Here is a 27,583-nt window from a genome sequence, read left to right on the forward strand (position 1 = left end):
TGATAATTTCAAGTGCTGCAAAAAAACCCACTGAAAAACTTCAAAACACTTTTATGAAAAAAAAAAAAAACCTCAACAAATTTGAAACAGAACTACCACAAACATGATAAAAGCCATAGATGAAAAGCCCATAGCTAACATCATACTTAATAGCAAAAGATGAAAAGCTTTTTCTCTGAGATCAAGAACAAGACCAGGGTGCACACTCTTACAACTTTTATTCAATTGCTTTTATTTTATTACTGGAAATGCTAGCCAGAGACATTAGGAAAATAAGAAAGAAAGCAAAGTGTTCAAATTTGAAAAGAAAGATGTAACATTATCTCTGTTCACAGTTGACAGAGATATTGCTGAAATAAACTGAAGTAGACACAAATAAATGAAAATATAACCCATACTCATGGATTAGAGGACATAATATTGTTAAAATGTCCATAATGCCCCAAATGACCTGCTGTAATCATTGTCAAAATTGCAAAGACACAATAGTAGAAATACTTTTAAAACCCTCAAATTCATATGGAACTTTAAGTGGCACTAAAAAAAAAAAAAAAAAAAAAACGAAGAATCTTGGGGAAAAAAAAAAGGATTTGGAAGCCACACACTGTCCAATTTCAAAACTTATTACAAAGCAACAGTAAACAAGACAGTGTGGTACCATCATAAAGGCAAACATACAGAACTATGAAACAGACAGTCAAGAAATGAATCCTTGCCAAATACATGGAAAAATGATTTTCAACAAAGGTGCTAAAACCATGTAATGTGGAATAGACAGTCTCTTCCCTAAGTGCTGAGAAAACTGGGTATCCATATGTAGAAGACTGAAACTGGACCTCTACTTTACACTGTACACACAAATCAACTCTAAATGGATTACAGACCTAAATGTAAGACATAAAACTTTAAAATTCTAGAAAAAAACATAGAGGAAAAGTTTCAGGACACTGAATGTGACAATTATTTCTAGGTATGACACAAAACGCATAGGCAACAAAAGCAAAAATAGTCAAACGGGACCTTATCAAATTTTAAAACTTCCACACATCAAAAGAAACAATCACCAGAATAAAAAGGCCACCTCCAGAATGGAGAAACATTTTCCAAATAAAATCATAAATAAAGGGATAATATCCAGACTATGTAAAGTCCTGTAACTCAAGAAAAAGCAAGCAGCCCAATTAAAAAACTGGAAACGGGATTAAATACACCAGTCTCCAAAGATACATGAATTACCATAAGCATATGAAAATACTTAACTAATCCTAAGAAACACACAAGTCAAAACTTAAATAAGATATCACCCATGCTTAGTAGAATGGCCTCTCCAAAAGAACAAAAAATATCAAGTCTTGGCAAGGATGCAGAGAAGGTAGAACCCTTGTGCGCTATTTGGAGAAATTTAGAGTAATGCAGCTATTATGGTAAACAGTATGGAACTCCCTCTAAAAATTAAAACTAGAATTACCATATGGTCCAGCAATCTCACTTATGGATGTATATTAAGGGAAAAAAAAAAAACTTAAAAGCATCAATGAGTTGTTTGCATATCCATGTTCACTGCAGCATTAATACAACAACCAAGAGATGGAAGGAATGAACCCAAATATTTATCCATAAATGCACTGAAAAGGATTATTTTTCAGCCTTTAAAAAAACGGTCACACTATACAGTATGAACATTAAGGACATCATGCTAAGTAAATCAATTCACTTACATAAGGTATCTAATGTATTCAAAGTTGTAGAAAGGGAAGGTAGAATTGTGGTTTCTGGGAGAACTATTTTTCGCTAAGTATACAGTTTCAATTTTCCTTTTTGAATATTCGTTGTACAGCAGAATGAGTACAGGTAACATTATTAAACCATAATTCATAATGATTAAGATGGTATTTTACATGTTTACCATGATTAATATAATAAATAAATCAATAAAAATCTGGTGAACAAGCTTTGCAAAGTGCCCTTTTAAGAAACCTTCCAGATTGGGGTCTGATCAAGAGGATGACATAGGAAGCTCTTCAACACCCCTCCTTCCACAGACACTCCGAGTGTGTAGCTAAACAAGGAGTAGTCATCTCTGAAAGAAATCCAGAAACTAGCTGAGTGACTCCTACACACTGGGCAACTGAAAAAAAAGTTCATTATCAAAATGGGCAGGAAGACTAAGACACTGTCATAATAAACACACACACACACACACACAGTGCCATAAAATCAGGAGGGAACTCATAACTTCCAGCTGCTCCCTGAGAAATGAAAGGTTTGGACCTCATTTTTAGCAGTTCAACTTTTAAAACTGCAAAAGAAGGGATAGGACCCCAAAACACCTAGCCCTAAAAAGCCAACAAGGTTGGCATCCACAAAACCCACAAGATTATAGCAAACAAAGGGGAGTTGTTAAGGCACTCACTGAGGCTACACCCCTAGGGCTCAGTGCAGAGGGAACAGAAAAAAATCACCCACTTCCCTGTCTTTCCCTGAAAGCGGATGTTTCCGTGTTTTGGATGGCTAAGGCTTACAAGTCAGGCTTCTAAGGTAGCACACATTTATGTTGTCTATGATCTTCCCCAGGGACTGGGGAAACTAGTGGACAATTACCCGACTATCTTCTTCTAGCCTGATCCAAGTCACCGAAATCTCCCTGAAAAGAGCTTTTACACAGGTCTGCTTCCCAGCTTTTGTGCAGCTACCTGAGGGACAAGTCCCCAAATCACCTGGTTCTGACAATCAGGATTTATAGTCACAAATTTCACAGGACTATAGCAAACAAAGAAGCACTTTTAACCAGGTATATCCACAGACAGTGTAGAGGGAGCAGGTAAAAACACTTATCTCCCATACTTTCTCCGAAAGGGTATCTACATACTTTTACAAGCTTCTGCCTGAGGGTCAGTCTTCTAATTCAGCACAGGAGGACTGGTTATGATCCTCTATGGAGACCAGGGAAGCTGACCAACACGTGCCTCACCTCCGCCCTCTATGACACCTGGCAACATCTATCCTACTCCTGGTTGCCACAGTCTTCCCTGAAGAAGCTTATACATACCCAGTAGCTGTGGCTGCTGCCTGAGAGATGGGACCCAGATCACCTGGCTCTGGTAGCCAACCAATTTACATTCCCAAGTTCCCCAAGACTACAGAAACAAAGGAGCAGTTCTTAATGGGTGCAGAAGCAGCACCTCACGGCTATACATCCAAGACCAGCACAGAGAAAGCAGGCAAAAATGTTCATCTCCCATTTTCTCCTGGGAAGAAGCTTAACTACATACTTTCCCATCTGCTATCTGAGGGTCCAGCTTCCAACCACCCTGCGTCGGTCTAGGTGCTGAATGTGATCTTTCGCATTGGTACATTGATGGGTAATTGTCTCAGCCTCGACTGCTGTGAGTCAGGAAGAGAAAAGAAGGATAACAAAGGTTTCAGAAGCAACAAGGAGCTTGGGCTGGGCTAACGAGATTCATCTCCTAGAAGAGGTGGCTATTTTATCCAGTGCATAGAAACCAACACAGGAAGTCAAGGAAAACGAAGAAGAGTATGTTCCAAACCAAAGAACATCATAAATCTCCAGAAACTGATCTTAATGAAACAGATAAAAGTGACTGCCGACTAAAAAAAAATATATATATATACTATTTTTAACCTAAAAGTTAAGAATTATGTTTTATTCAATGAACAAAACAGGACTTAAGCCTTACGCCCAGGACCCAGCATGTCAAGTAACCCTGAGAAAATTGCTCAGTTAACAGATGCCAACTATTGCTCTTGGAATGGATTTGCTATGAGATCCTGCTGTGTAGCACTGAGAACTATGTCTAGATATTTACATGGTAACGCAACAATGTGAGAAAAAATTATGTATGTGTAACTGGGTCCCCATGCTGTACAGTGGAAAAAAAATACAAATTAAAAAAAAAAAATTGCTCAGTGGAGGCAACCTGGGAGCTAGGATACACAGGAGTTTTGCAACGAAGGGCAGGGAGTGGGAACAAAAGATTACAGTTAATAAATGAAAACAAAATAGGAATTTAGTGCTTTTCTAAGCCTGGGAAGATGCAAGGATCCGGGTTTACAGAAACCATTCTTTTGATAAGCACCTCAGCTAACAGGCCTCTATCCTGAGGGCTCACTTGTAGGGAGTGGCTGCTGTCTGCTGGCTGCGAGCTGGCAGGTATTGTTTCCTCACTAGCTCACCACTGGAGGTAGCTAGAGTCAGGGATGACTGAGACACCCTTTATTACTGATATGGCTGGCAATATTTAATTTCTCATGATTAACCTGACAAGAGTTGAAAATAATGGTCATAAATATGGGTTTGTTACATCATGAGGACCCACGAGCCAGGATAAAAGATCACATGTGTTTATTTTTTAAATTTATTTATTTTTGCGGTTTTGTCTTTTTTAGGGCTGCACCCATGGCATATGGAGACTCCCAGAATAATTGGAGCTGTAGCCACCAGCCTAAGCCAGAGCCACAGCAATGCCAGATCCAAGCCTCATCTGCGGTCTACACCACAGTTCATGGCAACACTGGATCCTTAACCCACTGAGTGAGGCCAGGGATCGAACCCACAACCTCATGGTTCCTAGTCGGATTTGTTAACCACTGAGCCAGGACGGGAACTCCCAAGGTTAATTGTGATGATTAAATTTATGTAACAACTTGATAGGGCTATGGGTGCCGAAACATTTGGCTAAATACTGGTTAAACATTACTTGGGACTTTAACCTGTGATGAAGTTTCTGGATGAGATTAACATTTGAACTGGTAGGCTCAGTGAGGCAGAATCCCCTCCCCAGTGTGGGTGGAAAGCATCAACTGAAGGAATGAACAGAAGGAAAAGTTACATAAGAAAGGACTGCCTGCCTGCCTGCCTACCTCTGAGCTGAGGCACAGTCTTCTCCTGCCTTATGACTGTAGGACTCAAAGTTAGTCTTGGACTGGAGCTGACAGCATGGGCTCCCGTGGTTCTCAGGCCTTCGGTTTCAGAGTGGAGCTGGAACTTTGGCCCTCCTGAGTCTTGCTAACTGCAGAACTTAGATTTCTCAACTTCCATAATCAACATGAGTCAGTTCTTTAGCATGCATGTGTGTCTGTGTGGGTATATTATACATATAATGAATCTAAATTTATATATACATATTTTTCCTTCTGTTTCTCTGTAGTACCCAAACCAAAAAAACATAACAAATTCTAGGGTGGTATAGACCTAGATCTAATATCAGAGCCAATATTTAATTCAAGCAGGGGGCAGGGGGGTTGGAATCCCTGCCTCATTTAAGCAACAAAGGTAATTTACCAGTTCTTGTAAATGAAGTGCTCAAAGGCAGCTCTGCCTTCAGGTATAGCTGAGACCAGCAGTTCAAACAAACTCATCAGCTGTCTCTACTCCACTTCCTCCCTCTCTTTCTGTATTCCCTCTCGCTTCCTCTTCTCCCTCTGTCTCAGACTGCTTGACTGATGTCTATGTAGTCTAATCTAATACAGAACAATAGTGAGAACAATGTCCCCCATGAAGCCAACATATAGAACAAAATCAACAACAGTGGCCCCTGAAAACCCTAGGGTTATGCTTCACAATTTATAACACAAAAGAAGGGACATCACTTACAGGTTTCCCCTGCTATCCAAAAGTAGAATAGTCCTATAAAATCTTTCTTTCATAAAAGTAAATCAAAAAAGGAATTGCCTTGAAACAAATCTTGCTCAAAATGCACAAAACAAATGCAGATAAAACACAGATACCTACAGACACAGTTCAAAGCTATAGCACCTTGATGCTGAGATCCCAATGTGGTTCCCAGGGAAGGAACTGGAACATCGTTCTCCCTAGGTGCATGCTGCCACTATAATGGCCCGTTATAAAACAAAGGTCAAAACCTATTTTCAACTTTTTCACTTATTTTCATAAAAACAAAAAATCCTCTTCAAATTTTTTTCAGTTAGGCAAAACACATACTAATGTACGTCCTCCATAAAAGCAAAGTAGCACGAAACAAACCTTTGAAAAGTGGGGCAATACCTGTATTTCTCCCAATTCATAGGAATCACTCCTTCCTATTTTGGATTTCACCTTAAGACTGATCATTGTATACAAGTAGATTAAAACTCTTGATTTGCTCACAGAGCATGATGGGTTGAACTCTACTGTTTAAAGGAGGCATATGGAGGTTCCCCGGCTAGGGGTCAAATCGGAGCTGTAGCTGCCACCCTAAACCACAGCAACGCAGGATCCAAGCCCCATCTGCGACCGACCACCACAGTGCACAGCAATGCCGGATCTTTAACCCACTGAGCGAGCCCAGGGAGGGAACCCATGTCCTCATGGATACCAGTCAGGTTCCTTAACCACTGAGCCACGACAGGAACTCCAAAGGGAGATCATATTGGTATCTCCACCATTACCACTTTTAATGGGACTGAAGGAGGAAATAAGAGCAATTGTAATCTGTTCCCTGTGGATTGATAACGTCAAGATAAAGATTATGACAGGAGCAAGGAGGCGCATGCTCACAGAAAGGTCCCTCGGGGGTCAGAGAAAGGAGGAGCACCAGACATGGTGCATCTGGTCAACTTCCCAGAAACCCTGGCGATAGAATCCATCCTGGCTAAAAGATGCCCACTGCACACACAGGGGAGGGCCCTGAGTCATGCCAAATGTAAGCTCAAGGCCAGATGAAGCAAAAGGATTAGCTAGAGGAAGCCAGGAAGGACAGCCCCAAACAAGTGATCTCAAAGACCTCCAAAGCACAGACGACTATTCTCTCTTGCTCTTTCTCTCTGTCTGTCTCTCTCTCTCTCTCCCCATCTCCCTCCTCCCATCCCCCTACCAGAGCCTGTCTGTGCTTTCTCCGCACTCATCTTTTCTCTCAATAAACACTTATTTGCCTCACTACGCTTAGTATCTTTGCTGGATTCTTTCTCCAAAGATTGTGGGGACCTACATCAAGGGGTTAGAGTTCAGAGTTCTCACCCGACAGCCACCTGAGAATAGGATGAAGACGTCTTCAAAAGCAATAAATTTTGCAATAAATAAATAAATACATACATACAACACACCACTCCTGGCTTCTTTTGCCTTTGGTACTGGGATCTAGTCAGTTCTATTATAGGGATCTATTTTTTTATTAGGGTTATAAAATAAAATGTATGTGTCTACTGAAGGGGCACAGAAAGCACAAAAAAGAGACTGTCCATGACAGGAGAGAAGCATTAAAGATTATTTGAAAAACCAACCTGGGGATTATATATCCAATTTGTTATTTGTGGAGCTTTGCCAAGGTGGTTCAATCACTATACATTTGGCATGTGTGAAAATCACTCTCACTTAAATTACTCAAACATTTCTCTTCCTTCCCCTTGCCTCCAATGACAGGCGCCTGAAAAATCTCTTTTTTACTTTCTAATTGATCATCTGCACTTTATTTTCTGAAGACCCTCATGTCAACATTTAGGCAAGTGAAATGCCAGTGCCATTGCAAATGGAGGAATAAATGCATAACTTGGACAGTTTTATAATAATCACATTAGACAAAAACCTCATTCTGGGGAGTTTTTAATGGGTCTAATAGAGGCCCAGAGACTCAGGGGAGCAGGAGGCTATAGGCCAAAGAATTTCAACCACCCAAGAAGAAAACTAATGGCCCATTAAAGCACACCCCGGAGTGCTTTATCTTTGTCACTGGAATTAGAATATGTATCTTTGTTTTAAAATAGAATGCTGCTTTGATGACATTTTAACATGTTGCCTGCCTTTTTTCCATTGACTATCAGTACCTTAAAAAGTCAAGCATAAATTAAGATACAACAGAAGCAAATTAAACCTTTGATTTCAGAGAAACTAGAGGCATTACAATGAACTATTTTACAGGGCTATGAAATTACACAATAATCCAATTATTTTACAAAGGAATTTGGAGAGTAGGTATTTGGATTATGGATGAAAATAGCTTAATGCAACCATAAGAATACCATGCCTGGGATAACTTTCTCTTGATTGACTTCAAATGTTAATATACATTTATTCCTCTATCTATCTATGTAACTATACTGGAATATGTGTGTGTCTATGTATTCCAGTATCTCTGAATTCCTCTCCACTAGAAATATTTTAGAATTTAAATTGATCCAGAAAACTTGTGTACTGGTAACATATATGTGGAAATTATAAAACTGGTAATATTATCTACAGAAATAACATTTGTTTGGGCTCATAAAAAAATCAACATAATCTTTGAAAAACAATGGTCCACCCCACTACATTTAGTAATGACAGGGCCCTGGCAAATCAAATGAGTTATGCTCCTGCATATTAGTATAAAGACAGCTTTCACCAAAACCTAATGACAAGATCTCATCATCAACCTGAAGCAGAGCGGGACCCTAGGGTCCTCCCGCTGTAACCAAGTGGGGCTGTGTGGGGCTCCTGGACATAAAAGCCTTTCTGTGTCCCCCATTTTTTGTGTTTAGGAAATGGACCTCATTCAGCATCCATGGCCTTCCCTGAGGTCTAAGGGGACAGGTTCAGACAACTGCTGATCAGGGAGGAAAGGGATGCAGAGACCAGGGAAGAACAGTCAAGCAACAATCATACAGCTTTGGGGGCACGATCCTGGTTCCCTCTCAAGGGATACACATAATGGCATAGGCATCTTATACACCTAAGAGCAAAGTTATATTCTTTGTGCTTCTTCTAGAAATGAATACTTTAAAACTGAACAGCGTGAAGCCCTTCCTTGTGCTGTACCTGGTTTGACTGCACCCTAAACACCATCACTCGTAAACTAAAGATGAGGCACCCTGAGCACAACTGCCTGTGGGTTCAAGATTAACACGTGATTATTTTTCAGAAACTTTCCTAGTTTGTTCTAATCTCTGATCAATACGCCCTTTTCCCAAGTACTGTTATTCTAGGCAGTAACCCAGAAGACCACTACCAAGATCATGCTGAGATCTCCTGACACCAGCTTTGATGACTAGGATTTCCCCAAAGAAAGAAGAATGCATGTTTGTTCCAATCCTGATTCTTATCTGAAACAGTTTTTCTTCTTTTAGACTATAAAAAAATCCCTGTCCTTCTTCCCCAAAAGAGCGCACAGTTGGGAGTTTCGTCGTGGCTCTGTGGAAACAAGCAGGCCAGTATCCATGAGGATGCGGGTTCGATCTCTGTCCTCACTCAGTGGGTAGGATCTGGCATTGCCATGTGGTGTAGGCTGCAGATGCAGCTCAGATCCAGAGTTGCTATGGCTGTGGTGTTTAGGCCAGTGGCTGTAGCTCCGATTCAATCCCTAGCCTGGGAACTGTCATATGCCTCAGGTGTGGCCTAAAAAAAAAAAAAAAAGGGCACAATCTTTAAGGCATTAGTCTGAAGTAGCCTCATTTGTCTTGCCAAGCAATAAAAGCAATTTTTTTCTTCTTCACCCAAAACTCTGTCTCTGTGTTCCTATTTGGCACAGGTGGACAGCAGCCAGGTTTTGGCAATACCCCCTCCCGCTTCATGGCCTTTGCCTGCCTTTTGTCTGTAGAAAAACTTCAGTCAAAGCCTAAATTTAATCAGAGACGTGAAAAAATGCAGGAGCAAAGATGAACAGTCAGATGAAATCAAATAACAATAGTTTGGTCATTAAGCAAAGTTAAGGACCTTTAATTCTTCCTCAAGGGCTATAGACAATATTCTGAGCCATACTCTATGAGCTGTCTTATAGATACCAAAACCCCTGCCAGGTAGAAGAAGTTAGCTATAGGATGACCAGATGATAGTAGCTGTGACATAAGCTTTCCATAATTCTCAGAAGTGGCCTCAAGGAAATGGGAAAAATTGACCCTGAAACTGAAGATTAACTGTACTTAAAACAATCAAGATGACACTGGTCAGACCACCTCATGACCCATTTCAAGATGACCACGAGAGCTGACTCTGCATGTAGCTCCCTCCAGCTAGAAAAGCTCTTGCCCACTGAGTAACAGTGGGGGGAGTCTGCCCCCTTCCCTACCCACCATCACTGGCATCCAAAACAAAGCAAACTTGGAGTTCCCATTGTGGCACAGCAGAAACTAATCTGACTAGTAACCATGAGGTTTTGGGTTCGATCCCTGGTCTTGCTCAGTGGGTTAAGGATCCGGTATTTCTGTGGCTGTGATGCAGGTCATCAGCTGTAGCTCTGAGTCAACCCCTAGCCTGGGAACCTCCATATGCCACTGGTGCAGCTGTAAAAAGCAATAGTAATAATAAAGTAAACGGAACTTTCCACCAACCTTGCCTCTTTATTGGCTTTAGTGTATGATTTTATACTCAACTGCATGAAGAAAACATTACATAATCTGCAATCAATTAGATAAATACACTATCCAGGAGAGATGCCTTGAAATGCAACAATAGAAAGTAAATATGACTAAAAATTAAACCCTTAATAATGTGTATTAATGAGCCAATACTAACAGAACAGTGTAATAAGTAAATGGGAAACCTTATATATGTTGACTGAAGAAAGAAAAAAAAGCACAACTTAGTTGTGAGTCCTGTTTTATTTAGGGAAAAATTAGGCCTATAGCCTGGGAGAAAGCATTCAAGTAACTCTGGTAACTGCTCCAAAGAGGCAGGGAGGGAGGTCACTATTATATATGATTTTAGGGAAGGGGAGTTACATGCAACCAAGCACACAATTTGCTGCTAGTCGTGAGGAGCAGACAACACCATCAATGATTTTAGTTCTCTTGTAGACGTGGGGAGATGCAAGAATTGGGCTAATAAATTCTTCTTCTGAAAATATCTATCCAAAGACCTGTTCTGTCAGTATTTCCCAGTGCACAGAGACTCATTCCTGATCTCCACCCTGAACTCCTTTTAGGAAGTGTTGAAGGTCAGTGACTGTAGCAGTTGGGGACTTAATCCTTGTAGAGGCAGATGGAAGGCACCAATTTTTAGTTGGCATATAGGACATGGCATATTTCTCACATTCAAGTACTGGAGTATTAACATTCCTTGCCTCCACTGATTCTTACTGGGACAGGTATGTATATGCATTTGGAGGGTGTGTGCATCTGTTTAAGTCATTAAAGATGAAGTAAAATCTAATTAATGGAACGTCAATCTCATGCACTTGCACATAAACCCAACAGCCAGAGTACGCTTGCTTTAGCTTAAACAGACATACTCCTCAGAAAAGTCTTCCTATGAGCTGCTTGTGTTGACCAGCTACCTCCTGCAGGTATCAACGTATGTATATAGCACAGTCTTGATCAAATTGCATTTTCTCTTTCAAACAACAGTCAACAATACAATTATCTGACAAATAAATACCTATTTGGAAAAGGAATTTAAAAAACAAAGATCACCCAGCTGCTTACTGAAAACAGCTGAACATTTTCCTGCTGTATTCTATTTGAAGCAACATGTCCTATGACAGGCTGTGCTCCCACATTATATATTTCCTTATTGAATTAAATTCTTTTTTTTTTTTTGCTCTTTTGTCTTTTTAGGGCCACTTCTGTGGCATATGGAGGTTCCCAGGTTAGTGGTCTAATAGGAACTGTAGCTGCTGGCCTATACCAGAGTTACAGCAACACCAGGTCCAAGCTGTGTTCTCGACCTACACCACAGCTCAGGGCAACGCCAGATCCTTAACCCATTGAGTGAGGCCAGGGATCGAACCCACAACCTCATGGTTCCTACCTGGATTCGTTAACCACTGAGCCACGACGGGAACTCCATGGAACTCCTGAATTAAATTCTTAATTTAGTCATATATGGCCTTCTGGATGACAAAATAAATTCAGTTTGTGCTGTAAATCCCAGATATAGTAGGGGTGTCTTAGAAGAATATGAACAGGTGAAATTGATAGAATGAATAAGAAATTTTTAAAAGTCCTACAACTATAGTTAATATAAAAACATTGGTGATTGACAGCTCCAAGTAACCTTTCCTGGTCTTTGAAAAGCACCAGATACTGCAATTTTCCTTAGGTAAAATTTGGCCCTCTTGGAACAATTGCACTTTTCAATTTACATGTAATACATATATTTAAATTATAAATATGTGGTCCAATAGTCAAATAAAGATGAACGGCCACTGAAAAAGAGAAGTTCGGAGAAGTAGCATATACTAACATTTTTAACCTCTAAAGTGATGTCATTCAAATTCCTAATTAGACAGTGGCAACTGTGCTAGCAGCTAATTTTGCTCATCAAATTTGAATATTATTTCGCCTCAACTCAGGAAAAGAAACAGAAAAAAAGAGGCATCTATTTTTTAGATGCTCATACACCTGAGTATTTTTTTTCTTCGACAATAATCCAAAGTTTATGCAAATAACTTCATGAGCAAAAGAGAATTTGGTAAGCTTGTAATACAGAAATATTGCTAAAATAAACATGGTTCATGTAGTTCTCAGTTGATAATTAATCTTTCAGTAGGTATAAGTAATGGAGTGTGGTGTAAAAGTGGTGACTAAACTCTTTTGTTACTTCTGTTTATTTCAAGTGACTTCACAAAAATACAATTAAATGCAGGCTCTCAAACACATTCCCTTATAATTGGTGATTTGGCATTATTAACTGTCTAATGCATAAGGAGAGACTGACTGTTCTTTAATACCAAATTCATACATTTTTAGAATACAGAGAACAGTGTAACAAAGTATTTCCCATGTTAATGAATTTTGACAGTGCCCTTCTAGTCTTCACCGTAGTGTCTCTGCAGAAAACAGGCCATGGGGTGATAGCACAGTGATAAGAAAAATCTGTGCAAGTCTAAACTGATATTCCAAAGTCAGTTTCGTGGTCCTTATGTAAGGGGCAGGATTGGAAAGAGGCCTAAGATCCACCGATGATTGGTGTCAACTTGCAAAAACAACTGAAGAACTTTCAGGACTGGTGAAAGGGGAACAGTATTAAATTTGAAATTCAAGAACTCGAATGTTGTACTTGAATCTATCATCCATACACCATATTATCTAAACTCTTCCCTGTACATAGCAAGCTGACCTCTCTCAGCAGTACTAGCAGAGTATCTAACATATAACCTCTAACAGTTAACCTTCAAAGATATGAATTTATCTCCAAAAAGTTGCTTTCAAAGAGGCCAAGTCTAGTCCCCAAAACGAGCATATAAGCAAACCTCTAAAAGCACAGATAGGAGGGGGTGGTAGGGAAAGGCAGAATGGCAGTGTAGTAAAACCCCAAGCTTAACTCCTCCCCCACACACTGACTCTACAGCTACATACAGAGCAGTTCCTCCTAAAGACCAGAGAGCTGATTGAAGGGCTACTGCACACAGAAGGAAACCACACAGAAATAGGGTAGGGAGACATGGTATCCACTGGACACTCCCCCACCAGTAACCTGCAATACAAAGAAATACAGCCAAGGGGCTGAGTGAAGACTCCCTCACCTCGGACACAGCAAAAAACAAAAACAAAAACAAAACAAAACAAACAAAAAAACCCTGCAGTTTCAAGAGCACTTACATGAAGATAATCCGGTTACTAATCCTAGAGCTTCTGCCAAATGAGCAGGGAACTGTTAGAGCCCTCTCTCAAGTGGGAGGCTCTGCCCCCAGGTCTCTCTGCTCCAGCAGTCCTGCCAAGGGAGCCAGAGTACAGCGGTCCCCAGGGACTGCCCACCTCCTGGACCTGATTCAGCTTCAACCACACAGCCCAGTGGGTCTTGGGCACAGCCTCCAGTTCCAGCAACTCTGCCAAAGCCCCCAGTCATGTGTTGTTTCTATTTTCTCCGTAGATAATGAGTTCAGTCATAAACTGTGAGGATGAGAAGGTATAGGAGTCTTGAGTAGAGATGAGGAGGTGTGAAGATGTAACTGTAAAGAGTGGAAAGGAAAAAAGAGAGACTGTATAGCCGGACTGCCCAGCAATACTGTATTCAATGGGCATTTGTAACCACAAATTTAAAATAAGAGTATTTAAGCACAATTTTGTGCTTTTCTGCACAAGCTCACCTGCTCAGTCCAACTGTAAAATTTACCCTAGAGAGGAATATTTATCAAAGTGTGGTAGAAGGAGAGATTGGAAAAGGGGTTAAGGGTCTTCCAGAAAGTGTGAATACAAGGACAGGTCTTACTGAGCTACTTGCAATTCTTTCAACACCCCATCTTTTCTGAACTTGGTAGCTTTAAAATTGCTGGGTTTTTTTTTCTTCCTGCAATAATTGACGGTTTCTTTGGAAAAGTCATGCTTGAGGTTCAGGTTAAATGTCACCATTTCTTTGCTTCTTTTTCTATACTCCCAAGGAAACCTGTGTTTCTAACACAACATTTATAAAAATAATGCACTGAAGTCATCACATATATGCTATTTCTTATCATTAGCTATTACAATTGTTATTATCAAAATAAAATACCGTCATTCAGTATGTGAAAGGCACCTTTGCTTTATGTATTTTGTTTAATCGATTTATACGCCACGGCTATTAGAACATAAACTCCATTTGTACCAACACTTTGTCTTGTTTACCAAGACAGTGCTTGCCTCACACAGTAGCAATCGTCACTCAAAAATGTTTTAAGTGTATTATTAAGTATGTGAATTAGTGCCTGCAGGATATGGGTTTGTTTCTTACCCTTTGTGAATTCCTGAAGTCCTAGCGGTACCGAACCAGGGTCCTTTCGCCGGATGCACAGCAAGCCAAAATGCCGAGACGCTGAGGTTTTCAGCAAAGAAAGGGCTTATTCACAAGGCACCCAAGCCACAGGAAAGCCAGTCTCAGATTTGCCTCCCAGAAGGCAAGGAGCTCTATGTCTTTGAGGGATAAAGATTAAAACAGCGCAGTGGTCTGAGGAGTGGCAACCCCGAGAAGCACGGTGACTGGGGAAAGACGCCAAAATCATCGTTCTGCGCAGGCGTAACTAAGCTGTAGCCTCTGGGCCTTAAAAAATGGAGGTGCTAACCACGATCAGAGGGCGGAGTTTTCCGCCTCTGACGTCAAAACGTCACTCACGCATGCCCCAGTTAGAGGGTCTGTGGTTCTAGCCACTCTTAACTAGCTCAGCTGCAAACAGACCTCCTAATTACACTCATTTTAGTCATTATATTGATCAGGTGGGCATGACTTAGAGCCCCTGCATAGACTAAGAATATAAGGATGAGAAATACTGCAGAGAGATTAGCTACACAGTTGGCCCCCTAAATTCCCGGTCTCTGCATTCACTGACTGAACCAACCGCAAACAGAAAATATTTTTTCTGAAGCTCCAGAAAGTTCCCAAAAGCAAAACTCAAATTCGCCATGCATCAGCATTAGCATCTACTTCCATAGCAATTACATGCATCGGCAACTATTTACATAGCATTGACATAGTATTGGTTATTATAAGTAATCTAGAGGTAATTTAAAGTATATGGGAGGATGTGCAAAGGTTACATGCAAATACTATATCATTTTAGATAAAAGACTGGAACATCTAAGGATTTTGAAATCTGAGGGATCCTGGAACTAATTCCCCACAAATACCGAGGGATGATTGTATTTAAAAACTAGAGCTGGAGTTCCCGTCGTGGCGCAGTGGTTAACGAATCTGACTAGGAACCATGAAGTTGCGGGTTCGGTCCCTGCCCTTGCTCAGTGGGTTAACGATCCGGCGTTGCCGTGAGCTGTGGTGTAGATTGCAGACTCGGCTTGGATCCTCCGTTGCTGTGGCTCTGGTGTAAGCTGGCAGCTACAGCTGCGATTCGACCCCTAGCCTGGGAACCTCCATATGCCGCGGAAGCAGCCCAAGAAATGGCAAAATAAAAAAAAGGACAAAAAATAAAATAAAAAATAAAAACTAGAGCTCTTTATGAAATGACCGACTTTTATCATCTCTTGCAAGGCTGTATCAATAAAAGTTCAGATTTCATATGTAATTTTTCATCAGCTTTTATTTTTCGAGGACGGAAGGTGATAGAGGATTGTGTCTTACCAAGAATAACCTGTGGTGGGAATGACCTTCACATTACCTAGAATTGATCTCATGGATAACTGTCTTAATTATATCAGAAAGTACATTTCTACCCTTCACCACAACTACCCCGGTAGACATGAAAGTGCCTTTACTGGTAATCTTCAGTATTGTGAGTACCTCACAGGCAGTGCAGAAAAGCTTTAAAAGCCTGATGAGAATTCTTGACAATAAGCATTTAATGGTGATGTGTGCTTAATAAGGAAGTAAGAACTCTCCTGCAAATTGAATTCTGGTGTCTTCAATCAATCAGTGGCAACCACAACACTTGTACCTTGAGAGCTGGAAGAAAAAGTCTACAGTGATGGACATTTTTAGTGGAGAGAGATAAAGATGGATGTGAAACTCACAATCGACTCAAGATTCTATTTTGTACAAAAATTTAGGGATTCATTTGATCCACTTTCAGACATAAACATTTTATAAGTACATATATTATTTCTCCCCTCATTCATTTCTTTTTATTTCTCTATACTTTCTATTCCTCTCTTCCTTTCCCCAATCTCTGAAATCAAAAACCTGGGTTTGAACAGCTGCTCCTTCAGGTACCAAGTACGTGACCTTAAGGAAGTTATTTAATCTTCTTGGAACTTAGTTTACTTAATTCTAATGCCAGGATTTTCCACTGAATTTCATAATTTATCAAAGCCAACTACTGCCTGAGACCTATTAGCTGACCTTTCCATCTCTTCCATATGCCATCCCTTCTTTTGTCTTAGCACATGTGACACAAACATTTGTGTAAGTGTGTCTTCACAGGGTAGCTTCTGTTTGTTAGGGGCTAGTGATGTTTCAGGTATCTGGATATAATTTCTAAATGGATGGTCTTTCAGGATTGTTATGAGAATTAAACAACTTTATGGCTGACCAATTTTATTTTATTATTTTTTTTTTCTTGTCTTTTTGCTATTTCTTGGGCTGTTCCCGCGGCACATGGAGGTTCCCAGGCTAGGGATCGAATTGGAGCTGTAGCCACTGGCCTACACCAGAGCCACAGCAACGCAGGATACGAGCCGAGTCTGCAACCTACACCACAGCTCACGGCAACGCCAGATCCTTAACCCACCGAGCAAGGGCAGGGACTGAACCCGCAACCTCATGGTTCCTAGTCACATTCGTTAACCACTGCACCACGACGGGAACTCCCCATGGCTGACCAATTTTAGTTTCAAAGCCTTCAGAAAAGCTGCCCAAAGTCGGAGATGAAGTCTCATAGATATAACTGGAAACCAGATTTTTAAAAAAATGTTTAGGGCCACACCCACAGCATATGGAACTTCCCAGGCTAGGGGTCCAATCAGAGTTACAGCTGCCTGCCTATGCCACAGCCACAGCAATGCCAGATCCAAGCTGCGTCTGTGACCGATACACTGCAGCTCACTACAATGCTGGATCCTTATCCCACTGAGTGGGGACAGGGATCAAACCCGCATCCTCACAGATACTAGTTGGCTTCATCACTGCTGAGCCACCGCGGGAATGCTGAAAGCAGACTTTTGTGATACTCCAATATTCATGTTCTTGATCCCTACCCGACGCCTAATTTTACTTGCCTTAATATTAGCTAGCCTAAAGGAGAACTTACGGACTGAAATCCAGTTGAGTGGTATACCTTTTATATAATTTATCTTGCTTTATCCTAATGCCTATATTATTTATCCATCTTAAAGATGAGGAAACTATAGATTTTTTACAAAGTTGTCATCTTCCCAAATTCTCAAAACTTATAAATTTGGGGCCAGACGCTGAGCTCAACAGTGGTTATTCAAGAGTGAGGAATGCATGGTCTTTTCCCTAATGAGAGAAATAAACATTCATAAGGTCAGTTATTGTGGGAATAAATGATTTCACTGTGAATAGAACAACATTATAGGTTTTAATTCTACCACTGTATAAGCTGTTAACTTCCGCTAAGCTTCATTTGGCATAGGAGGAGAATAATACACACCTCATAGGGCCATCAGGAAAATTAAATAAGCTAATATATAAGAAAACATTGACCATTATACAAATTGGTGGACTTTTTGTAATAGAAACAGAAGTGCATATAAAAATTCTCTGGGGGCACTGAGAAGGTGTTACAAATTGAGTCACCCTGGAGGCAGTTCAAAAAATGGAGACGGGTACTCAAAATATTTATTAAAGAAATACTTTGAGAATTTATATCTGTGGAATAGAATAAGCAGACACAGGATCAGGTACAAGTCTCTAAGCTGCAAGGCAGACTAAACCCACCAGGAACCGTGGAACTGCAATGTTCCTTCAGCATTGGGAGAAAGGGGCAGCTTTCATGGTCCGTATTCATGAGTCAGATGGACTGCCTCTGAAAGCAGGCATGAACTCGGGCAAGGAAAATTGTTTCAAACTAAGTCAGTCCCCCAATGAGTGCTGACAGCTGACAGACACCTTCGTCGAGACTCCTGAGAGCGGGGAGAATAATTCAAAATTCCATACAGAGAATCTGGAGTGTATATCATTGAAGGGAAGGTGTTTTAGTGTCCTGGATAGGGGAGAGGAGTTATACAAAGCTACACAGAAGAGGGGATATTTGGTTCTGGTCTTAGACTTGATAACTCCCAACACTTCTCTTTACACACACACACACACACACACACACACACACACACACACACATACACACACACGCATAGAGTCAGCCCCTAAATAGTAAACATTTTCTGTTTGATCTCATGTTACTCAATATGGAAGAGAAGACAGCTCGGAGATGAACTGTTGCATTTGAGTACTTTTTCTTTCCTGTAGAGGTAATTTCACCTGATATGATGATAGTATGATATGTTTGTATTGCTTCTCCGACATCATTTAGACTTTGCAAGTGTGAAGTATATTCTGAAGGAAATCTCTCTTGGCCTCATGGACATACCCAAAGGTCATTGATAAATACAGAACATAACCATTTTTAGAAGAGCTGGCACAACAGTCTATGTTTTTATTCAAGGGCAACTGCAGAAATTTACTCTTGTGTTGGAGTTCCCGTCGTGGCACAGTGGTTAATGAATCCAACTAGGAACCATGAGGTTGCGGGTTCGGTCCCTGCCCTTGCTCGGTGGGTTAAGGATCCGGCGTTGCCTTGAGCTGTGGTGTAGGTTGCGGACGCGGCTCGGATCCCGCGTTGCTGTGGCTCTGGTGTAGGCCGGTGGCTACAGCTCTGATTCGACCCCTAGCTTGGGAACCTCCATATGCCACAGGAGCGGCCCAAAGAAATAGCAAAAAGACAAAAAAAAAAAAAAAAAGAAATTTACTCTTGTGTTGACTTAGCTACTCTTTGATGCCGTATTTTTTTTCTTCCAAATGACCCTTAACAGATGATGTAAAAGTCCTGTCACCCTGTGCTTTGCAGAAGATAAAGCTTCCAACAGCACTTTCTAATGCAAGTTCCCATCACAAACTTATCTTTACAGACTGTTGGACCACATGTGCATCATGATCTCTGGTTTTATGAGAAACTAAATTCAAAGGAAGGTATCCACTCAACCTAACTTGTTAGCATTCTATACTAATTTAAAACCTCTCTGTTTTTCCCTGGCATGGCTGTTTTATTAGCACATAGGTGATAATGTGGAACTACTTCATTAACTTGAGGTTAGCCAACAGCCATTTCACTTGGCACTTAATGCACAGGAGAAACAGTTTCACCTCATTAAAAAACCTACACTTAACTGCCTTTAGACCATAATTGGTCCTAACTGACATTGAGATATCTTGTTTGAGTCACCAGGAGTGTTCACTCACATAAGGGGACCCAGGACCCAGGCCTGATTAAATGCATTTAAGAAACGCAGAAAGGAAATGCATTTAATATGTGCCATCTAGGGAAAACCCAAAGGATTAAACCTTAGGATTAACACCCTATTTTAACAGAAAAAGAGGAATTTATATAAAAGTGAGTCTTATGTAAATTGGGATAAATAATATCAACTCAGTTGTATGCAAAGATTGACATTTTGTGGTCTTCTCCATCCTGGGGGAGGGATGGATTCTGACAGTTCTCTAGTTTAATCCCAAGACTTAAAAGACATACTCTTTTAATATTTCAAATACCAGCTACTAAGAAAACTAGCACTTAAAGCTCATTTCACAGAGGCTAACAATTCACAATGCTCTCCAGTGTCCCATGCATTCAACAACACAGAGCTGAGAAAACTGAGACAGAATAGTTTGCCAAATTTTCTATGGACCCACTTAGTATGGTGTGAGCTCTCAAGTCAAATACACATAAGTGTGTGTCTCAGCTATACATTTTCTATCTCTGCAGAGACTGTTCCTTTTAGCTAACCTGTTTCTAATTTATTTTTGAATTACTTGCAATGACATGGTTTTGTCACTGTCAATGCTAAACACAGAAATTATGTCTCCAAAGCAATCTGAAGGCACCACTGCAGCTGGGAGCCATCAATGTTGTCACTGAGCCACCACTGACTACTGATGCCTGGGGTCATTGGGCACTGGTGTTGCTAAGAATGTCATCATTTAATTTCTGGAAGAAGTCACTAGCTCTATTCAACAGAGAAACTGTTTTTGCTATTCGGAGTGATTAAAATATGCTTTCTATCTGACTTTGAATTTTAGTTTCTTCTCATCGTAAACTAAGAATGAAGTCTCAAGAAAAGAAGACATGGGAAGTACACATGATAGTTGTTATTTATATGTAGTATACCTCACCATAATGTCAACCTGGAATCAATGTGGACCTGGAAGAGGAGGGAACTTAGATGAATCAAAGCATTCTCTTTTTTTTCTTTCCTTTTTTGTCTTCTTAGGGCTGCACCCGCAGCATATGGAAGTTCCCAGGCTAGGGGTCGAATTGGAGCTGTAGCTGCTGGCCTACACCACAGCCACAGCAACATGGGATCCAATCCACGTCTGTGATCTACACCACAGCTCATGGCAACGCCAAATCCTTTAACCCCCTGCGTGAGGCCAGGGGAGTGCTCCTCATGGATACTAGTCAGGTTCATTACCACTGAATCACCACGGGAACTCTGAATCAAGGCATTCTTGATTTGTCCTGTAAATACTGTCTCCAATAATCATCTCAACCTCAGATGAAGTTTGCAACAATGTGGCCTGTAGCAGTGGCCAAACATGAGGTGGATACACTCACTGATATTCATTCAATTGGACTAGACAATGTTATCTATTTTAAACAACCAAGACTTCAATCAAGGCAAAGCTCAAGAATCTGTGAATTTATTGCTAAGGATCAAACACTATAGAAATTTATCTGTAGATTTATGAAATATAAAATAGTTAGCTTAGCTATTCCTTAGAAGCTTTATGTTCCTTGGGCCAACTGTGTATTTATGACCCAATTGTCAAATAATAAATCTGTTTTCCTAATGGCACTGTCTCCCTCTTGACTAAAGAGAAAAATGGTTCCTCTATGATTATTGATCTTTTAAATAATGCATTGTGGTATGTGTGTGTTTGAAAGAAGAGACAAGAAAAAAAAGATGATTTTTGAAAAAATGTCTTAAATGTGGACTTTGAAGTTAGACTTGTTCTCTCTTCATTGTGTATTTGATAGGACATAGGTTTTGATTCATAGAGAGACCTAAAAACCTGAATTCTTGCCTAGATGTCTATTACCACCCAGCTCATGATTTGAGGGGAATGGCATCACCTTTCCACGCCTTGTCTGTTAATACTGAGATAATAAACATATGTAACTTAATGGAGTTATTGTGAGATAGAGGGTTAATCAAAAGAAATCACTTAGCACCTAGCACTGACAGACAATAAATAGTGGCTATGAATGTCTCCACTGCTTCTTAAAAGACATCAGAGCCCTTTGCTGACTATTTAGCCTTGTTTTTTACTATCTATTTGAAGTTTCTTTTATGTGAAGCCGTGCTGAACCAACCTTGAACATTATTATTTTTCCCTTCTTGTCCAAACACCAATGATGGCTTACCAAACCAGTCAGATAAGTATGCTTTAGACACCCGAAAAGCAGGCAACCGATGCATCCACAGAGCTGGCAAGAACTCATTAACCCATCGTATCTTCTTTTGGACACTGCTCATTAAACTGCTAGACAGCAATATCTGGGAAGCAGAGATCTCCCCGGAGAGAGTGGAGTTTCACCTCAGGTCACAAAAGAGAGATAATCAGATAAAGAACTCCTTTGGGTCTTTTTCTTTCAAATTCTCTTCTCTCTTTCTTTTTTCTTTATTTTTTTTAAGAGAGACACCCTAGCTCTAGTAAAATGACTCCCTTAGTGTGGCAAGTATTAGATAACTCATTATAGAATTTCTCTGTGTCCTACTTAATACCTTCAGGGTAAAGGGCATCGAGAGAAAATTACATATGGAGAGCATAGATAAAACCATTATGCTTTGACTTTGGGAAAATTAAAATACAATCATAGCTAATGGATAATTGTAATACCATTAAGGTAATGAGTTAATTATTATATTAATTGGCAGGTTAATAGAACTCCAATATGGATTTTTGAAGTCTGAATTTAAATAACAAGGTAATAATGTGTTATTTTAAGGATTCTCTCCAGATAATATATCTTTACAAAATTACAGTTTTCCTCATGAATTCTTGATTGTATATGCACCCCCCTTCCACTAATACTTTTGAAACACTTAAGTAAGAAAGCATAATAGGCACCAATAATTTGTAGTGATTACAGAGATTTTTTAAAGACTAGACATGACGTGAGATGATGTCAGGTTTGTTTTTACTGATTTTTACTCATCAAAAGAAATACTTTAAGTGAAGTTGTCCTATTTCTCTTACTCTTTACTTGTGGCCTTCTGCATTTCTTTTTAGGTTCAATCGTACTCAGTTTTTTTTTGTTGTTGTTGTTTTTTCCTGATGGTTTTGGTGGTGTTAGTAGTTTTATGTAATGACATTTTTTATCTCAGAATTCAATAGCTGGGTTTTTAATAATCATGCTACCTCAAGACTGAAGACAATAACTGACTCCATTTAAAGCATCTTAAAACATTCTTATCATGGTGTTTTAGAAATACTAATGATTCCTCCATGTATGCCTAAATCAATGACTTTATTTTACAGTTTTACAGGGTAAAATTAGAGAAAAGTGAGTGGCTACTCTGATAGGCACACCTACATGTGAAACAGCTGAAGGAAGAGTCAAGAAAGGATCTTTCATGGCCTGAAATTTTGTACATCACCCTTCCTGTAAAATATCATCATTGCAAGATCAAACATATCTGTTTACCATCTCTTGTTTGCACCCAAGAGATACCGTCATCTGGTATATGAAAAGAGATTGACAGCAAGAAGGGAAATGTCGTTCCAGAGCAGGGAGAAGTCCAATATATCAGATCATCAACATTAAAAGTCACAAGAAACCATACAGGCATAAAATGTTCTTGCAATAGTTGCTCCTAATCCAGGCATAACTGGAATGCCAACATGCAGTGTTGACTTTTATAAGTTTTTGTTTTTATCTCTACTGCCATCGTGAATTCCTTTCCAGAACTTTCTTCTATTTCCAGATTTTATTGGAGGAGAAGGAAAAGTGAACTGCTTGCAGGTACCTTGAGAAATGTTTTCTATAAATGTTGAACACTGCGAATTTTGTATCACTTTCAAGATCACTGCCCCTCTACTTTCTCTGACATCTTTCTGAGTAGTATCACCAATTTCCTCAGAATTTAGGACACTCTGTGACTTCTCACACTGAATAAGCTCCAGAAAACAGGTACCAAGAGGTTTGACAATCTATCTGGAAGTCAGACCCAAGCAAATAAATTGGAAGGCAGGCAATCCTTCTTTAAACTACTCTGCAAGCAGCAGTCAAGCCTTTTTTCTCTCATTTTGCAGCACCTCCAAGAAGCTTAAGAGAGGTGGCCTAGAGAACCCTCTCTGCCACAGGCATTGAGAAAGAGACACAAAGATAATAGTTTCTGTCACAGAACAGAACAGTTGGTGATGGCTTTTCTGCAGGAGTTAGAAGAGTGAGGCTAACACACTCTGTATGAGCTCTCGCCTGCCTCTGCCACTGAGATGCAGAGAAGCTCATGAATACTTACTTTCTAGCAACTGCCACAGCGGCCAGACTCCACAGGGAGGAGATGCCACATGTGTCTTCATTGTACCCATAGGTAACAGCAAAACAGGAGAGGTGTCCTTGCCTCTGCTGGGCTTGTGACTCCAGGTAACCCTCCCAGGCACACATAGTCAGGTCAGCATCAATGAGAGCAAGTGGGTTCATCTGCTCCGGGCTTCAGGTGTTGTTTCCATCATTCTTTTTTTCAGTTGATTCTAATTTCTTCTGCCTACCTATATTGTACATATATTATTTAAATACACTTTTGGAATAATGTAGGTTTTTTTTTTTCTAATGAATCATCTAAAAGTAAGCTCTAATAATGCAAGTCCTGAAGTTTACTTCTCTAGCCCACTTAGCCCACTTCCCAGTCCACTATCAGACCTCTCGCCTCTTGTGTTTACCTCTTACTTCTGGCTTTTAATTTTTCATTAGATGTGGCAACTGATTCTGAATCTTAATTTTAGACCCTTGACTTACCTCCTAGAATGCAATTATTTACTCAGAACTGGTATCCTTTGTTTATATCAGCGGATCAATACCTTGTGGGGACTTGCTGGAAATGAAAATTCTATTATTTCACTCCATATCTACTGAACCAGGGATTCTGGGCATAGGACATAACCTGGCTTTCAACAAGCTCTCCAGGTGATATGGGTGAGAATCATTAGGGTATTCAAATTCTCCTACTTGAACCAGCCTTGAGTCCTGCATCCAAATAAACTGTTAGCACTCCAGCGTTGGCCATTCTGCATAGGGGCACTAGGACCAGAGGGAATGCAGTCAGGAGCCACTGATTTGGGGACAGATGGTTATGATCACACAGCAAAAGACTATACATACGCGATGTCCTTTAACTAGAAACTCTATACAACATGGCAAGCAGAAATCATGGCCTCAATCCAACAAGCTGATATTTATTTTAAAGGGTTATATATTGCTATACTAAAGTTTGGAAGGAAGGAAGGGAGGGAGGGAGAAAGGAAAGAAGGGGAAAGAGAAAGAGAGAAGGAGGAATAAAGCCAAGGAATGAGGAAGATATGGATTAACAGCTATTCACTTTAATACGACACAAGGTTTGATAAACTTCAAGGACAAATCATATGAAGAAAGACAGGTAAAAGTTTTCCAGCTTCAGGTTTATTACCCTGATGCTCCTAATCATAAATTAGGCTCAATGGCTGAAAATTGCAAGGATGTAATCTCCAGCATATTCTAAAAGAAATTGTAATCTCATCCAAGAAAAAAATCAACTGCTTGATCTGTCATTGGAAATATTCAGGGAATAGTTAAAAACACTCATGGATATATTAGGGTGTACTTGGAAACAAGCATGTAGTGAGGTTGGTGGGGGAGGTGTTCTATTCCAATTTTAAGTAGAATTTCATTTGAAGACAAAATAATTCAGTGCTTAAGAAACATGAGAAGCAGGCATATCACTGAAAGTTATTTAATTTTTTAAAACTGGGAATCCATGCATGTTTCATAATTTCATCCTTGTAAAAGAGGAGTTAGAAAGGACCTGACACTGGGAAATAAGTTCACTTTTCTACACGGCTCTTTTATATTTCTACCCAAAGCATGCCAGCATCGTCAGAAGGATTCAAAACATGGAAAACCTAATGGAATCACTGTTTCAAGAGACAAAGACATTGATGAAGGTGGTGGCCAAGGAAGACAGCCCCGAAAGAAATGAATGCATAAAGAAAAAGAAACCAAGAAAGGAGGGATATGAGAAGATGAGTAAATTAGCATGAAAGCTTTAAGTCCAGACTTTTCACCACAGTCATAGTTCAACTAGTAGCTGCATAATTAACTGGATCAGTTAGCATCAATGTTGACACAGCATTACTGAGTAAATGACCTTGGTCCCTTCTCATGCCCAAGTCAGAGAGCTGGTAACCCAAAAAGAAAATATAACATCTAGAATTTGGATTTCATATGAATAATGTCTAATTATGACAAAATAATTAGACTGTGTCTCAAGCCCTTTCCATCTGCCATTATTACTCTTGTGAAAAAGAGAAAGCAGAAAACGTTCTCTCCAAAGTTATTATCCAAGTTCAGGGCTTTATTTTTTTCCCCAATTTTTGATTTTGAAAAATTCTACGTTTCCCTTGCAGTGGATAGAAAGGTGCAAAGGAATTTACCATATTGGCTTTAACTCTCTCTGCTTTCATTCCTCTCCGCATGCATAGACACACATGCATCCACATGTACACATACACCCAAGATTCATTTGATATTGAATGATAGACATTTTGACGCTTAAAGCTTTCAATATTTATTTCATAAAACAAGGGCACTGTCTTACCTTACCACAGTATTATTATTACACCTGTCAATCCAGCTTTTATTTCAGTCATTACTTTGGTAGACAGTTCTTGTTTACATCAAAAGCCTACTATCTTAGGCACCTTGCCAAATACCCAAACACCTTACTCCTTCGGAACTTATTTTAGTAAAGGTACTTGGAAACGTAGGTGACGTAACACCCTCAAGGCTACTCTCAACAACAGGAGTCTTTAAGTAGTGGATAAATATCCCAGCCCCTTGTCTTTCAGTTTCATTTCTAGAGTGCGTTCTACACAGTTCTTCAGAGAATTTCTCAAGCAATAGGAACCCAGATGCTCACGGTAAACAGCCATGTTAAAGCTGCACCATTTATGCGAAGATTCTTCTTCCCTCTCTCACTCTCTCCACGTTACTTCTCTTCCTGGAATCACACTTAAAACAAACTATTCACACATGAGTTGTCTCAAGCTCTTCCCTTGGGAAAATCAAAACTACAATTATATCAGACAAATTTAATACTGGTTTAATATTGTGTTTACGTTAAAATTTCAATAGTCCCCAAATAATTTTTCACCCTAATTCAGGATCCAATCAAAGACTACACCAGCTAAAAAATCTCATCTCCGTTTCATAGCTTTTTCTTTGTTTTCCTCATGGCACTGAACATTTTAAGTGTCTTGGGCCAGTTTTCTTGCAATATGTCTTACAATTTGGATTTGCCTATCTTTTTCCATAGTTATTTCAGGTTATACACTATGTAAGAGGTATTGTGTAATTCCCACGGAATAATGTAAAAAAAAAATCCTTCCAACTTTTGAAGACTCAGTTCTATTCTACCTCTGCAATAGAAAACATTTTGTTTTGCTTATTTTACAAGTGACCATACCCTGAATGAATTCTGCAATCTCATAGCATGTGCTTTGCTTCATAGAAAAGGTGTTCAGTGCATATCTGAGGACTCTATCACGATGATAGGCTCAGGGAAATTCGTGATTATATCTTGATTACTTTTTCAGTCCCTCAAGTGACTTTCAAAATGTTGATGGTAGGAGTTCCCATCATGGCTCAGCAGAAACGAATCTGACTAGTATCCATGAGGATGTGGGTTCGATCCCTGGCCTTACTAGTGGGTCAGAAATTTGGCATTGCTATGAGTTGTGGTGTAGGTCACAGATGCACCTCGGGTCTGTTGCTGTGGCTGTGGCCGCGGCTGGCAGCTGTAGCTTTGATTTCGACCACTGGCCTTGGAATTTCCATATGCTGTGAGAGTGGCCCTAAAAAAC

At 39.9% G+C, this 27,583-nt stretch overlaps 1 protein-coding gene across 3 annotated transcripts in view; it reads right to left on the bottom strand.

Annotated features, from left to right (window-relative positions):
- Positions 1 to 14,874, bottom strand: part of CDH8 (cadherin 8) — a 721,537-nt gene extending 706,663 nt beyond the window's left edge. For 2 of the 3 annotated variants that reach the window (XM_021093979.1, XM_021093977.1), the window contains exon 1: positions 14,576 to 14,874. The gene's annotated coding sequence lies outside the window, so the exon portion shown is untranslated. Of the gene's footprint in view, positions 1 to 13,467; positions 13,818 to 14,575 lie in introns of all 3 variants that reach the window. The other variant, XM_021093978.1, reaches the window with a different exon arrangement.

Source organism: Sus scrofa, chromosome 6 (assembly GCF_000003025.6).
Source record: "Sus scrofa isolate TJ Tabasco breed Duroc chromosome 6, Sscrofa11.1, whole genome shotgun sequence".
NCBI classification, from domain to species: domain Eukaryota; kingdom Metazoa; phylum Chordata; class Mammalia; order Artiodactyla; family Suidae; genus Sus; species Sus scrofa.